Source organism: Podarcis gaigeae (assembly GCF_964106915.1).
Source record: "Podarcis gaigeae genome assembly, chromosome: 6".
In the NCBI taxonomy this organism is placed as follows: domain Eukaryota; kingdom Metazoa; phylum Chordata; class Lepidosauria; order Squamata; family Lacertidae; genus Podarcis; species Podarcis gaigeae.
The window spans coordinates 90534074-90547091 of record NC_139682.1 but is presented as its reverse complement, the minus strand read 5'-3'; positions in this window follow the sequence as shown (position 1 = coordinate 90547091).

The following is a 13018-nucleotide window of genomic DNA, read 5'->3' as shown; positions in this document are numbered from 1 at the left end:
CAGGTGCGTTTTTATCATCGTAAACAGAATTAGCCCTCAACGTCTGAACAACTTTTTTTGGAAAAATCCCTAAGCCGTGCGGTCACAATTTCTTCAAAATTTCTGACGTTCTGCAATTCAATAAAAAATGGTGGCAAACTGTTTCAAACGATCCCCTGAAAGGTTTTTCGGTGGAAACAGGTGGGTTTTTATCATCGGAAACAGAATTAGCCCTCGACGTCTGAACAACTTTTTTTTGCAAAAATCCCTAAGCCGCGCGGTCAGAATTTCTTCAAAATTTCTGACAATCGGCAATTCACTCAAAAATGGTGGCAAACTGTTGTAAACGATCCCCTGATAGGTTTTTCGGTGGAAACAGGTGGGTTTTTATCATCGGAAACAGAATTAGCCCTCGACGTCTGAACAACTTTTTTTTGCAAAAATCCCTAAGCCGCGCGGTCAGAATTTCTTCAAAATTTCTGACAATCGGCAATTCACTCAAAAATGGTGGCAAACTGTTGTAAACGATCCCCTGAAACGTTTTTCGGTGGAAACAGGTGCGTTTTTATCATCGGAAACAGAATTAGCCCTCGACGTCTGAACAACTTTTTTTTGCAAAAATCCCTAAGCCACGCAGTCAGAATTTCAGCAAAAATCTCATGTTCTGCAATTCATTCAAAAATGGTGCTGAACTGTTGCTAACGCTCCCCTGAAAGGTATTTCGGTGGAAACAGTTGAGTTTTTATCATCGTAAACAGAATTAGCCCTCAACGTCTGAACAACTTTTTTTTGAAAAATCCCTAAGCCGTGCGGTCACAATTTCTTCAAAATTTCTGAGGTTCTGCAATTCAATAAAAAATGGTGGCAAACTGTTTCAAACGATCCCCTGAAAGGTTTTTCGGTGGAAACAGGTGGGTTTTTATCATCGGAAACAGAATTAGCCCTCGACGTCTGAACAACTTTTTTTTGAAAAATCCCTAAGCCGCGCGGTCACAATTTCTTCAAAATTTCTGACGTTCTGCAATTCACTCAAAAATGGTGGCAAACTGTTGCAAACAATCCCTTGAAACGTTTTTCCGTGGGAACAGGTGGGTTTTTATCATCGGAAACAGAATTAGCCCTCAATGTCTGAACAACTTTTCTTTGAAAAATCCCTAATCCGCGTGGTCACAATTTCAGCAAAAATCTCATGTTCTGCAATTCATTCAAAAATGGTGCTGAACTGTTGCTAACGCTCCCCTGAAAGGTTTTTAGGTGGAAACAGGTGGGTTTTTATCATCGGAAACAGAATTAGCCCTCGACGTCTGAACAACTTTTTTTTGAAAAATCCATAAGCCGCACGGTCAGAATTTCTTCAAAATTTCTGACGATCGGCAATTCACTCAAAAATGTTGGCAAACTGCTGCAAACGATCCCCTGAAATGTTTGTTGGTGGAAACAGGTGGGTTTTTATCATCGGAAACAGAATTAGCCCTCGACGTCTGAACAACTTTTTTTTGAAAAATCCCTAAGCCGCGCGGTCACAATTTCTTCAAAATTTCTGACGTTCTGCAATTCACTCAAAAATGGTGGCAAACTGTTGCAAACAATCCCCTGAAACGTTTTTCAGTGGAAACAGATGGGTTTTTATCATCGGAAACAGAATTAGCCCTCAATGTCTGAACAACTTTTCTTTGAAAAATCCCTAAGCCGCGTGGTCACAATTTCAGCAAAAATCTCATGTTCTGCAATTCATTCAAAAATGGTGCTGAACTGTTGCTAACGCTCCCCTGAAAGGTTTTTCGGTGGAAACAGGTGGGTTTTTATCAATGGAAACAGAATTAGCCCTCGACGTCTGAAGAACTTTTTTTTGAAAAATCCCTAAGCCGCGCGGTCACAATTTCTTCAAAATTTCTGACAATCGGCAATTCACTCAAAAATGGTGGCAAACTGTTGTAAACGATCCCCTGAAACGTTTTTCGGTGGAAACAGGTGCGTTTTTATCATCGGAAACAGAATTAGCCCTCGACGTCTGAACAACTTTTTTTTGCAAAAATCCCTAAGCCACGCAGTCAGAATTTCAGCAAAAATCTCATGTTCTGCAATTCATTCAAAAATGGTGCTGAACTGTTGCTAACGCTCCCCTGAAAGGTATTTCGGTGGAAACAGGTGGGTTTTTATCATCGTAAACAGAATTAGCCCTCAACGTCTGAACAACTTTTTTTTGAAAAATCCCTAAGCCGTGCGGTCACAATTTCTTCAAAATTTCTGACGTTCTGCAATTCAATAAAAAATGGTGGCAAACTGTTTCAAACGATCCCCTGAAAGGTTTTTCGGTGGAAACAGGTGGGTTTTTATCATCGGAAACAGAATTAGCCCTCGACGTCTGAACAACTTTTTTTTGCAAAAATCCCTAAGCCGCGCGGTCAGAATTTCTTCAAAATTTCTGACAATCGGCAATTCACTCAAAAATGGTGGCAAACTGTTGTAAACGATCCCCTGAAACGTTTTGCGGTGGAAACAGGTGGGTTTTTATCATCGGAAACAGAATTAGCCCTCGACGTCTGAACAACTTTTTTTTGCAAAAATCCCTAAGCCACGCGGTCACAATTTCAGCAAAAATCTCATGTTCTGCAATTCATTCAAAAATGGTGCTGAACTGTTGCTAACGCTCCCCTGAAAGGTTTTTCGGTGGAAACAGGTGGGTTTTTATCATCGGAAACAGAATTAGCCCTCGACGTCTGAACAACTTTTTTTTGAAAAATCCCTAAGCCGCGCGGTCACAATTTCTTCAAAATTTCTGACGTTCTGCAATTCACTCAAAAATGGTGGCAAACTGTTGCAAACAATCCCCTGAAACGTTTTTCAGTGGAAACAGATGGGTTTTTATCATCGGAAACAGAATTAGCCCTCGACGTCTGAACAACTTTTTTTTGCAAAAATCCCTAAGCCGCGTGGTCACAATTTCAGCAAAAATCTCATGTTCTGCAATTCATTCAAAAATGGTGCTGAACTGTTGCTAACGCTCCCCTGAAAGGTTTTTCGGTGGAAACAGGTGGGTTTTTATCAATGGAAACAGAATTAGCCCTCGACGTCTGAAGAACTTTTTTTTGAAAAATCCCTAAGCCGCGCGGTCACAATTTCTTCAAAATTTCTGACAATCGGCAATTCACTCAAAAATGGTGGCAAACTGTTGTAAACGATCCCCTGAAACGTTTTTCGGTGGAAACAGGTGCGTTTTTATCATCGGAAACAGAATTAGCCCTCGACGTCTGAACAACTTTTTTTTGCAAAAATCCCTAAGCCACGCAGTCAGAATTTCAGCAAAAATCTCATGTTCTGCAATTCATTCAAAAATGGTGCTGAACTGTTGCTAACGCTCCCCTGAAAGGTATTTCGGTGGAAACAGGTGGGTTTTTATCATCGTAAACAGAATTAGCCCTCGACGTCTGAACAACTTTTTTTTGAAAAATCCCTAAGCCGTGCGGTCACAATTTCTTCAAAATTTCTGACGTTCTGCAATTCAATAAAAAATGGTGGCAAACTGTTTCAAACGATCCCCTGAAAGGTTTTTCGGTGGAAACAGGTGGGTTTTTATCATCGGAAACAGAATTAGCCCTCGACGTCTGAACAACTTTTTTTTGCAAAAATCCCTAAGCCGCGTGGTCAGAATTTCTTCAAAATTTCTGACAATCGGCAATTCACTCAAAAATGGTGGCAAACTGTTGTAAACGATCCCCTGAAACGTTTTGCGGTGGAAACAGGTGGGTTTTTATCATCGGAAACAGAATTAGCCCTCGACGTCTGAACAACTTTTTTTTGCAAAAATCCCTAAGCCACGCGGTCACAATTTCAGCAAAAATCTCATGTTCTGCAATTCATTCAAAAATGGTGCTGAACTGTTGCTAACGCTCCCCTGAAAGGTTTTTCGGTGGAAACAGGTGGGTTTTTATCATCGGAAACAGAATTAGCCCTCGACGTCTGAACAACTTTTTTTTGAAAAATCCCTAAGCCGCGCGGTCACAATTTCTTCAAAATTTCTGACGTTCTGCAATTCACTCAAAAATGGTGGCAAACTGTTGCAAACAATCCCCTGAAACGTTTTTCAGTGGAAACAGATGGGTTTTTATCATCGGAAACAGAATTAGCCCTCGACGTCTGAACAACTTTTTTTTGCAAAAATCCCTAAGCCGCGTGGTCACAATTTCAGCAAAAATCTCATGTTCTGCAATTCATTCAAAAATGGTGCTGAACTGTTGCTAACGCTCCCCTGAAAGGTTTTTCGGTGGAAACAGGTGGGTTTTTATCAATGGAAACAGAATTAGCCCTCGACGTCTGAAGAACTTTTTTTTTAAAAATCCCTAAGCCGCGCGGTCAGAATTTCTTCAAAATTTCTGACGTTCTGCAATTCAATAAAAAATGGTGGCAAACTGTTTCAAACGATCCCCTGAAAGGTTTTTCGGTGGAAACAGGTGGGTTTTTATCATCGGAAACAGAATTAGCCCTCGACGTCTGAACAACTTTTTTTTGCAAAAATCCCTAAGCCGCGCGGTCAGAATTTCTTCAAAATTTCTGACAATCGGCAATTCACTCAAAAATGGTGGCAAACTGTTGTAAACGATCCCCTGAAACGTTTTGCGGTGGAAACAGGTGGGTTTTTATCATCGGAAACAGAATTAGCCCTCGACGTCTGAACAACTTTTTTTTGCAAAAATCCCTAAGCCACGCGGTCACAATTTCAGCAAAAATCTCATGTTCTGCAATTCATTCAAAAATGGTGCTGAACTGTTGCTAACGCTCCCCTGAAAGGTTTTTCGGTGGAAACAGGTGGGTTTTTATCATCGGAAACAGAATTAGCCCTCGACGTCTGAACAACTTTTTTTTGAAAAATCCCTAAGCCGCGCGGTCACAATTTCTTCAAAATTTCTGACGTTCTGCAATTCACTCAAAAATGGTGGCAAACTGTTGCAAACAATCCCCTGAAAGATTTTTCGGTGGAAAGAGGTGGGTTTTTATCATCGGAAACAGAATTAGCCCTCGACGTCTGAACAACTTTTTTTTGAAAAATCCCTAAGCCGTGCGGTCAAAATTTCTTCAAAATTTCTGACGTTCTGCAATTCACTCAAAAATGGTGGCAAACTGTTGTAAACGATCCCCTGAAACGTTTTTCGGTGGAAACAGGTGCGTTTTTATCATCGGAAACAGAATTAGCCCTCGACGTCTGAACAACTTTTTTTTGCAAAAATCCCTAAGCCACGCAGTCAGAATTTCAGCAAAAATCTCATGTTCTGCAATTCATTCAAAAATGGTGCTGAACTGTTGCTAACGCTCCCCTGAAAGGTATTTCGGTGGAAACAGGTGAGTTTTTATCATCGTAAACAGAATTAGCCCTCAACGTCTGAACAACTTTTTTTTGAAAAATCCCTAAGCCGTGCGGTCACAATTTCTTCAAAATTTCTGAGGTTCTGCAATTCAATAAAAAATGGTGGCAAACTGTTTCAAACGATCCCCTGAAAGGTTTTTCGGTGGAAACAGGTGGGTTTTTATCATCGGAAACAGAATTAGCCCTCGACGTCTGAACAACTTTTTTTTGCAAAAATCCCTAAGCCGCGCGGTCACAATTTCTTCAAAATTTCTGACAATCGGCAATTCACTCAAAAATGGTGGCAAACTGTTGTAAACGATCCCCTGAAACGTTTTGCGGTGGAAACAGGTGGGTTTTTATCATCGGAAACAGAATTAGCCCTCGACGTCTGAACAACTTTTTTTTGCAAAAATCCCTAAGCCACGCGGTCACAATTTCAGCAAAAATCTCATGTTCTGCAATTCATTGAAAAATGGTGCTGAACTGTTGCTAACGCTCCCCTGAAAGGTTTTTCGGTGGAAACAGGTGGGTTTTTATCATCGGAAACAGAATTAGCCCTCAACGTCTGAACAACTTTTTTTTGCAAAAATCCCTAAGCCGCGCGGTCAGAATTTCTTCAAAATTTCTGAGGTTCTGCAATTCAATAAAAAATGGTGGCAAACTGTTTCAAACGATCCCCTGAAAGGTTTTTCGGTGGAAACAGGTGGGTTTTTATCATCGGAAACAGAATTAGCCCTCGACGTCTGAACAACTTTTTTTTGCAAAAATCCCTAAGCCGCGCGGTCACAATTTCTTCAAAATTTCTGACAATCGGCAATTCACTCAAAAATGGTGGCAAACTGTTGTAAACGATCCCCTGAAACGTTTTGCGGTGGAAACAGGTGGGTTTTTATCATCGGAAACAGAATTAGCCCTCGACGTCTGAACAACTTTTTTTTGCAAAAATCCCTAAGCCACGCGGTCACAATTTCAGCAAAAATCTCATGTTCTGCAATTCATTGAAAAATGGTGCTGAACTGTTGCTAACGCTCCCCTGAAAGGTTTTTCGGTGGAAACAGGTGGGTTTTTATCATCGGAAACAGAATTAGCCCTCGACGTCTGAACAACTTTTTTTTGAAAAATCCCTAAGCCGCGCGGTCACAATTTCTTCAAAATTTCTGACGTTCTGCAATTCACTCAAAAATGGTGGCAAACTGTTGCAATCAATCCCCTGAAAGATTTTTCGGTGGAAACAGGTGGGTTTTTATCATCGGAAACAGAATTAGCCCTCGACGTCTGAACAACTTTTTTTTGAAAAAACCCCTAAGCCGCGCGGTCAGAATTTCTTCAAAATTTCTGACAATCGGCAATTCACTCAAAAATGGTGGCAAACTGTTGTAAACGATCACCTGAAACGTTTTTCGGTGGAAACAGGTGGGTTTTTATCATCGGAAACAGAATTAGCCCTCGACGTCTGAACAACTTTTTTTTGAAAAATCCCTAAGCCGCGCGGTCAGAATTTATTCAAAATTTCTGACGATCGGCAATTCACTCAAAAATGTTGGCAAACCGTTGCAAATGATCCCCTGAAAGGTTTTTTGGTGGAAACAGGTGGGTTTTTATAAGCAGAAACAAAATTATCCCTCGACGTCTGAACAACTTTTTTTTGAAAAATCCCTAAGCCGCGCGGTCACAATTTCTTCAAAATTTCTGACGTTCTGCAATTCACTCAAAAATGGTGGCAAACTGTTGCAAACAATCCCCTGAAACGTTTTTCCGTGGAAACAGGTGGGTTTTTATCATCGGAAACAGAATTAGCCCTCAATGTCTGAACAACTTTTCTTTGAAAAATCCCTAATCCGCGTGGTCACAATTTCAGCAAAAATCTCATGTTCTGCAATTCATTCAAAAATGGTGCTGAACTGTTGCTAACGATCCCCTGAAATGTTTGTTGGTGGAAACAGGTGGGTTTTTATCATCGGAAACAGAATTAGCCCTCGACGTCTGAACAACTTTTTTTTGAAAAATCCCAAAGCCGCACGGTCAGAATTTCTTCAAAATTTCTGACGATCGGCAATTCACTCAAAAATGGTGGCAAACTGTTGCAAACAATCCCCTGAAACGTTTTTCCGTGGAAACAGGTGGGTTTTTATCATCGGAAACAGAATTAGCCCTCAATGTCTGAACAACTTTTCTTTGAAAAATCCCTAAGCCGCGTGGTCACAATTTCAGCAAAAATCTCATGTTCTGCAATTCATTCAAAAATGGTGCTGAACTGTTGCTAACGCTCCCCTGAAAGGTTTTTCGGTGGAAACAGGTGGGTTTTTATCAATGGAAACAGAATTAGCCCTCGACGTCTGAAGAACTTTTTTTTGAAAAATCCCTAAGCCGCGCGGTCACAATTTCTTCAAAATTTCTGACAATCGGCAATTCACTCAAAAATGGTGGCAAACTGTTGTAAACGATCCCCTGAAACATTTTTCGGTGGAAACAGGTGCGTTTTTATCATCGGAAACAGAATTAGCCCTCGACATCTGAACAACTTTTTTTTGCAAAAATCCCTAAGCCACGCAGTCAGAATTTCAGCAAAAATCTCATGTTCTGCAATTCATTCAAAAATGGTGCTGAACTGTTGCTAACGCTCCCCTGAAAGGTATTTCGGTGGAAACAGGTGGGTTTTTATCATCGTAAACAGAATTAGCCCTCAACGTCTGAACAACTTTTTTTTGAAAAATCCCTAAGCCGTGCGGTCACAATTTCTTCAAAATTTCTGACGTTCTGCAATTCAATAAAAAATGGTGGCAAACTGTTTCAAACGATCCCCTGAAAGGTTTTTCGGTGGAAACAGGTGGGTTTTTATCATCGGAAACAGAATTAGCCCTCGACGTCTGAACAACTTTTTTTTGCAAAAATCCCTAAGCCGCGCGGTCAGAATTTCTTCAAAATTTCTGACAATCGGCAATTCACTCAAAAATGGTGGCAAACTGTTGTAAACGGTCCCCTGAAAGGTTTTTCGGTGGAAACAGGTGGGTTTTTATCATCGGAAACAGAATTAGCCCTCGACGTCTGAACAACTTTTTTTTGCAAAAATCCCTAAGCCGCGCGGTCAGAATTTCTTCAAAATTTCTGACAATCGGCAATTCACTCAAAAATGGTGGCAAACTGTTGTAAACGATCCCCTGAAACGTTTTGCGGTGGAAACAGGTGGGTTTTTATCATCGGAAACAGAATTAACCCTCGACGTCTGAACAACTTTTTTTTGAAAAATCCCTAAGCCGCGCGGTCACAATTTCTTCAAAATTTCTGACGTTCTGCAATTCACTCAAAAATGGTGGCAAACTGTTGCAAACAATCCCCTGAAAGATTTTTCTGTGGAAAGAGGTGGGTTTTTATCATCGGAAACAGAATTAGCCCTCGACGTCTGAACAACTTTATTTTGAAAAATCCCTAAGCCGTGCGGTCAAAATTTCTTCAAAATTTCTGACGTTCTGCAATTCACTCAAAAATGGTGGCAAACTGTTGTAAACGATCCCCTGAAACGTTTTTCGGTGGAAACAGGTGCGTTTTTATCATCGGAAACAGAATTAGCCCTCAATGTCTGAACAACTTTTCTTTGAAAAATCCCTAATCCGCGTGGTCACAATTTCAGCAAAAATCTCATGTTCTGCAATTCATTCAAAAATGGTGCTGAACTGTTGCTAACGCTCCCCTGAAAGGTTTTTAGGTGGAAACAGGTGGGTTTTTATCATCGGAAACAGAATTAGCCCTCGACGTCTGAACAACTTTTTTTTGAAAAATCCCTAAGCCGCACGGTCAGAATTTCTTCAAAATTTCTGACGATCGGCAATTCACTCAAAAATGTTGGCAAACTGTTGCAAACGATCCCCTGAAATGTTTGTTGGTGGAAACAGGTGGGTTTTTATCATCGGAAACAGAATTAGCCCTCGACGTCTGAACAACTTTTTTTTGAAAAATCCCTAAGCCGCGCGGTCACAATTTCTTCAAAATTTCTGACGTTCTGCAATTCACTCAAAAATGGTGGCAAACTGTTGCAAACAATCCCCTGAAACGTTTTTCAGTGGAAACAGATGGGTTTTTATCATCGGAAACAGAATTAGCCCTCAATGTCTGAACAACTTTTCTTTGAAAAATCCCTAAGCCGCGTGGTCACAATTTCAGCAAAAATCTCATGTTCTGCAATTCATTCAAAAATGGTGCTGAACTGTTGCTAACGCTCCCCTGAAAGGTTTTTCGGTGGAAACAGGTGGGTTTTTATCAATGGAAACAGAATTAGCCCTCGACGTCTGAAGAACTTTTTTTTGAAAAATCCCTAAGCCGCGCGGTCACAATTTCTTCAAAATTTCTGACAATCGGCAATTCACTCAAAAATGGTGGCAAACTGTTGTAAACGATCCCCTGAAACGTTTTTCGGTGGAAACAGGTGCGTTTTTATCATCGGAAACAGAATTAGCCCTCGACGTCTGAACAACTTTTTTTTGCAAAAATCCCTAAGCCACGCAGTCAGAATTTCAGCAAAAATCTCATGTTCTGCAATTCATTCAAAAATGGTGCTGAACTGTTGCTAACGCTCCCCTGAAAGGTATTTCGGTGGAAACAGGTGGGTTTTTATCATCGTAAACAGAATTAGCCCTCAACGTCTGAACAACTTTTTTTTGAAAAATCCCTAAGCCGTGCGGTCACAATTTCTTCAAAATTTCTGACGTTCTGCAATTCAATAAAAAATGGTGGCAAACTGTTTCAAACGATCCCCTGAAAGGTTTTTCGGTGGAAACAGGTGGGTTTTTATCATCGGAAACAGAATTAGCCCTCGACGTCTGAACAACTTTTTTTTGCAAAAATCCCTAAGCCGCGCGGTCAGAATTTCTTCAAAATTTCTGACAATCGGCAATTCACTCAAAAATGGTGGCAAACTGTTGTAAACGATCCCCTGAAACGTTTTGCGGTGGAAACAGGTGGGTTTTTATCATCGGAAACAGAATTAGCCCTCGACGTCTGAACAACTTTTTTTTGCAAAAATCCCTAAGCCACGCGGTCACAATTTCAGCAAAAATCTCATGTTCTGCAATTCATTCAAAAATGGTGCTGAACTGTTGCTAACGCTCCCCTGAAAGGTTTTTCGGTGGAAACAGGTGGGTTTTTATCATCGGAAACAGAATTAGCCCTCGACGTCTGAACAACTTTTTTTTGAAAAATCCCTAAGCCGCGCGGTCACAATTTCTTCAAAATTTCTGACGTTCTGCAATTCACTCAAAAATGGTGGCAAACTGTTGCAAACAATCCCCTGAAACGTTTTTCAGTGGAAACAGATGGGTTTTTATCATCGGAAACAGAATTAGCCCTCGACGTCTGAACAACTTTTTTTTGCAAAAATCCCTAAGCCGCGTGGTCACAATTTCAGCAAAAATCTCATGTTCTGCAATTCATTCAAAAATGGTGCTGAACTGTTGCTAACGCTCCCCTGAAAGGTTTTTCGGTGGAAACAGGTGGGTTTTTATCAATGGAAACAGAATTAGCCCTCGACGTCTGAAGAACTTTTTTTTGAAAAATCCCTAAGCCGCGCGGTCACAATTTCTTCAAAATTTCTGACAATCGGCAATTCACTCAAAAATGGTGGCAAACTGTTGTAAACGATCCCCTGAAACGTTTTTCGGTGGAAACAGGTGCGTTTTTATCATCGGAAACAGAATTAGCCCTCGACGTCTGAACAACTTTTTTTTGCAAAAATCCCTAAGCCACGCAGTCAGAATTTCAGCAAAAATCTCATGTTCTGCAATTCATTCAAAAATGGTGCTGAACTGTTGCTAACGCTCCCCTGAAAGGTATTTCGGTGGAAACAGGTGGGTTTTTATCATCGTAAACAGAATTAGCCCTCGACGTCTGAACAACTTTTTTTTGAAAAATCCCTAAGCCGTGCGGTCACAATTTCTTCAAAATTTCTGACGTTCTGCAATTCAATAAAAAATGGTGGCAAACTGTTTCAAACGATCCCCTGAAAGGTTTTTCGGTGGAAACAGGTGGGTTTTTATCATCGGAAACAGAATTAGCCCTCGACGTCTGAACAACTTTTTTTTGCAAAAATCCCTAAGCCGCGCGGTCAGAATTTCTTCAAAATTTCTGACAATCGGCAATTCACTCAAAAATGGTGGCAAACTGTTGTAAACGATCCCCTGAAACGTTTTGCGGTGGAAACAGGTGGGTTTTTATCATCGGAAACAGAATTAGCCCTCGACGTCTGAACAACTTTTTTTTGCAAAAATCCCTAAGCCACGCGGTCACAATTTCAGCAAAAATCTCATGTTCTGCAATTCATTCAAAAATGGTGCTGAACTGTTGCTAACGCTCCCCTGAAAGGTTTTTCGGTGGAAACAGGTGGGTTTTTATCATCGGAAACAGAATTAGCCCTCGACGTCTGAACAACTTTTTTTTGAAAAATCCCTAAGCCGCGCGGTCACAATTTCTTCAAAATTTCTGACGTTCTGCAATTCACTCAAAAATGGTGGCAAACTGTTGCAAACAATCCCCTGAAAGATTTTTCGGTGGAAAGAGGTGGGTTTTTATCATCGGAAACAGAATTAGCCCTCGACGTCTGAACAACTTTTTTTTGAAAAATCCCTAAGCCGTGCGGTCAAAATTTCTTCAAAATTTCTGACGTTCTGCAATTCACTCAAAAATGGTGGTAAACTGTTGTAAACGATCCCCTGAAACGTTTTTCGGTGGAAACAGGTGCGTTTTTATCATCGGAAACAGAATTAGCCCTCGACGTCTGAACAACTTTTTTTTGCAAAAATCCCTAAGCCACGCAGTCAGAATTTCAGCAAAAATCTCATGTTCTGCAATTCATTCAAAAATGGTGCTGAACTGTTGCTAACGCTCCCCTGAAAGGTATTTCGGTGGAAACAGGTGAGTTTTTATCATCGTAAACAGAATTAGCCCTCAACGTCTGAACAACTTTTTTTTGAAAAATCCCTAAGCCGTGCGGTCACAATTTCTTCAAAATTTCTGAGGTTCTGCAATTCAATAAAAAATGGTGGCAAACTGTTTCAAACGATCCCCTGAAAGGTTTTTCGGTGGAAACAGGTGGGTTTTTATCATCGGAAACAGAATTAGCCCTCGACGTCTGAACAACTTTTTTTTGCAAAAATCCCTAAGCCGCGCGGTCAGAATTTCTTCAAAATTTCTGACAATCGGCAATTCACTCAAAAATGGTGGCAAACTGTTGTAAACGATCCCCTGAAACGTTTTGCGGTGGAAACAGGTGGGTTTTTATCATCGGAAACAGAATTAGCCCTCGACGTCTGAACAACTTTTTTTTGCAAAAATCCCTAAGCCACGCGGTCACAATTTCAGCAAAAATCTCATGTTCTGCAATTCATTCAAAAATGGTGCTGAACTGTTGCTAACGCTCCCCTGAAAGGTTTTTCGGTGGAAACAGGTGGGTTTTTATCATCGGAAACAGAATTAGCCCTCGACGTCTGAACAACTTTTTTTTGAAAAATCCCTAAGCCGCGCGGTCACAATTTCTTCAAAATTTCTGACGTTCTGCAATTCACTCAAAAATGGTGGCAAACTGTTGCAAACAATCCCCTGAAAGATTTTTCGGTGGAAAGAGGTGGGTTTTTATCATCGGAAACAGAATTAGCCCTTGACGTCTGAACAACTTTTTTTTTGAAAAATCCCTAAGCCGTGCGGTCAAAA